Source organism: Atta colombica, unplaced genomic scaffold (assembly GCF_001594045.1).
Source record: "Atta colombica isolate Treedump-2 unplaced genomic scaffold, Acol1.0 scaffold27, whole genome shotgun sequence".
NCBI classification, from domain to species: Eukaryota; Metazoa; Arthropoda; class Insecta; order Hymenoptera; family Formicidae; genus Atta; species Atta colombica.
The window spans coordinates 1,186,125-1,189,782 of NW_017259370.1; the positions used below are offsets into that span (position 1 = coordinate 1,186,125).

Below are 3,658 nucleotides of genomic sequence, written 5' to 3' on the forward strand. Positions count from 1 at the left end.
TAATGCGTAATCTCTAATGCAATGCATCAAGAATATAAATGTATTAAGAATTATATCTCAATGTTTTCTAATTAAATAGTATAACAGTAAGTAGTACATCTGATAAAATTATGAATTTTAGAAAATAAACACGGCAATATATATTCTGATAAAGAGTCACATACTCTCGTTACCATCACTCACTAAACAGCTCTATTAATGTTAACATCAAATTTATTTCTGAATGAGCAAAAATAGATTTTCGAGAGCGTATTTGCACGATCCATAATTATGTAACTACAAAACACCGGAAAAATAATACAAACTTGACCAATAAAAAAGTAAGGTGTTATAAATATAAATCGTCATTGCGTTAAGCCATTTACGAACAATTAATCTAAAAAGTTAACGAAATAAACCTGATCTTTCTAAAATGTGATATAACCTCGAAATTTTTCATTTATATGATTATGTAATGTCGAAAGATTTAATCAAGATTGTAATATGCTACGTGTCAAAAGATAATCTTTTTTCTTTTAAAAAATTTTTTTAATTATCTTAATATATTTTATAAATATGTGATATCTTAATAATGATATTTTGCAAATCATTAGATTCGACTAACCTGAAATGTAGTCGTAATAATGTAGAAAATAGTTATTAACAACTATTTTGTACTATCTCATGTACAGAGTATTTAGCTCAGTCCTGTTCGACTTAAATAAAGAATATCGTCGTACTATTAGTGAATCCAAATTGCAAAAATCATGTCATTCATCAAACCGGTCGAACTCTACGTCTCGCTAGGGCGTACTAAATGATCTAAACTCTATACTAAGCTTTCACAAATTTTATCTTCCACAAACTGCATCTAGAATTAGCAGGTTGCTTAATTAGTGTGACGATTTTTTATAATTACGTTAATTGTTTATCTTGAAACTGGATTTGTAACTTTAGAAAATTAAAGAGAATTAATAAGCATAATAAATTTAAGGCAAGAATTAAATCTAATTTTCTTTTAGCTACATATTTTTTCTATACTTTTATTTATTTGTCTATTTTTCTTTGATCTATTGTCGTGTGTCGTAAAGACATTTAAAGTATTTGGACATATTCGTTTTATTTCGAGTAAAATAAAATCCATTCTACAATCGCGTAAATATAATTATAAGTAGTGTAGATGCGAGAATTAACCAATCACACAATAGAATATTCTCCCTCCTCATATTCGATTGTGATTGATCAATTCTTTTAACTATAATATATACTTTTAACTATTTTACTTACAATTACGCTTACGTAATTGTAAAACGAGCTTAAACATAAAAAGAACATTGACCTAGACTATGTTCCAAAACTTCCTCTTCGAAGAAGATTTTACTCTGTTAGTATACATTAGTATGTTAATATACATTACGTGACTATTATATTTCGAGTAAAATTTTCCCTAGTTTCCACCGAGAGTTTAATCCGACTCAGAATGTAAGAAACCAATTACAGTCGAGCATTCCCCTCGTTCGACTGTAAGGCTTTAAACACAATAATAGGCACAGGCAATAGGCACAAGAAACAGAGAATAACGAGCTATCCAATCAGAGCTCTGGGATATAATATCGAAGGGACACATACCAGGGACGCTATTCTGTAACTTTTAACGACATTTGTCGCTTGCGCGACCGATAGAGATGGATCAAGGCTATTCTAAAAATTTAATACTATCAATACTTATTCGTTGCAAGCGACAGTTATCGGTACGGTTTTTACGACATTTGTCGAAAAAGTACAGACAGGTCAAAATGTAAAGAAAAATTTATCTCAGCCAATATCATTACAGCTCTAAAAGAAATATTCTAGGGTCTAGGCAATATCTATGCATATATATTGTATTGATGCGTTCTTTCTGCGGTTTGTTTCGCTGTGTACTTCTTGGTGCTTCTATTTCTGCAAAAATACAAAATGAGCTCACAAGAAACGTAAGTATAAATGTAATGATAAATAGAAAAAGTAATAATATATAAGAAAATAATATATATGATCATGATATTGTATTATTTTTTGTATCGATGTACATTAAATATTAAATTCGTTTATTAAAATTTATTCAATGTTAGTAAGCATACATACTAACTATATCGAGCAATATAATATTATTTAATATTACAAAGGTAATATTATAGCTGCATTAACTTCTCTCCTGCTGAAAACAGCCAATATAACCTTATAAAAGGGATGCAAAAGCAAAGCAAAATCTATTTTATATCATTATGAAAATATTTTGGATGAACAGGACATAAATAGATTTTACTTTGATTTTATAGGATCTGCACAATTTTTGTAAAAAAATTAGTAGTAAATACTTTGTAAAAACTAACTTTCAACATATCGTTGGATAATATATGTTATAGTGGTTTTTTTATTTATATTAAGAATCAGTGTGCAACTGCAAGAAGCACGAGAAAGATTTACTGAGATTGCAGAAAGCCATAAAGTTCTACAGGTAGCATATTTATTATTGCATTACAATATGTATCAAGATTATTATGTAAAGAAATATTTTATCTTTTGTTACAGTCGTTCGCAGAAGCTGTAATAAAGCAGGCTGATGCTGCAAAGATAATAGCAGAAAATTACCGTCAATGGAACGTTTTGGAAAAACAACAGCTTATATTGAAGGAAAAACAATTACAAATAGATAAAAATCTTCTTCAAGTTTTAGATAATGTACATGGTTTAATCGAAAAAATATTGAATAAACATATATAAATAAATAAAAGTTCTTTGTTATAACTTATTTAATATATAAATAAATACATTTCAGCTTACTCTATGTTTTTTATACTATTTTTTGCATAAACTAACTTGATTTATACAGTAAAGTGAGGAGCACACGCTTTTTTTTTTTAATGTAAAATGCATGGGACATAAGAAATTCAACCAATCAGAGTCCTTTATTTCATGGGAAGGAAAGAAGAATAAAAATGATAAGTTAATTTCTTCCATAGTGGCGAATAATAAATCGTTCCTGTATACTTGCGGCAAGTGCTCCTCGAAATCTTCATGCTCTACAACTGGATTAATCCTATGATCTAAGTGTTCATTGTCCATTTCGTCTATTTCCAGATCATCATGTATACCATGTGCAATCCTCATGTTGTGCAACACAGCACATGCATTAATAATTTTGCCAGCCATGCCTGGTTCATATATTAATCTCCTCTGAGTCGTTAGACATCGAAACATTGCTTTCCAAACATCAAAGCGTTTTATACATGACCTAGCACTGCACAAATTCTCATTGTATTGGAACCTAGGCATATTTGATTTTTCATGTTTTAGAGAAGTCATTAGCCATGGCTCTAGGCTGTATCCATCGCCTTTATTTACAAAAATAGAAAAGATTTAAATTTATCTGTTTTTTTGCCACTACCTTACATTGTAATTTAAAAAATGAAAAAAATATATACCTTTTAATCAAGTATTCTCCGTTATTATATCTTCGTTTCATGATATGTTGCACAAGAGAATTGGACCAAATGTACACATCATGTTTTGCTCCTGGATATCTTGCATTTAATATTTGTAAATCAGGATCACAGATTTAATAACATAAAAATATGTATTTTAAAAACATAATATAATATGTATAATTATATATATGTAATATATATATATATATATA

General features: G+C 28.6%; 1 protein-coding gene and 1 long non-coding RNA gene across 2 annotated transcripts in view; both read right to left on the reverse strand.

Moving 5' to 3' along the window:
* The window catches only part of LOC108689362 (cytochrome c oxidase assembly factor 6 homolog), a 3,425-nt gene extending 2,621 nt beyond the window's left edge, over nucleotides 1-804 (reverse strand). The window contains exon 1 of the mRNA XM_018196096.1: nucleotides 605-804. The gene's annotated coding sequence lies outside the window, so the exon portion shown is untranslated. The remainder of the gene's footprint in view (nucleotides 1-604) is intronic.
* A 1,998-nt stretch (nucleotides 805-2,802) lies between these two features.
* The window catches only part of LOC108689460, a 2,314-nt gene continuing 1,458 nt past the window's right edge, over nucleotides 2,803-3,658 (reverse strand). The window contains exons 4-5 of the long non-coding RNA XR_001931831.1: nucleotides 3,444-3,542; nucleotides 2,803-3,353 (exon numbers count right to left, since the gene is read on the reverse strand). This is a non-coding gene — a long non-coding RNA (uncharacterized LOC108689460). The remainder of the gene's footprint in view (nucleotides 3,354-3,443; nucleotides 3,543-3,658) is intronic.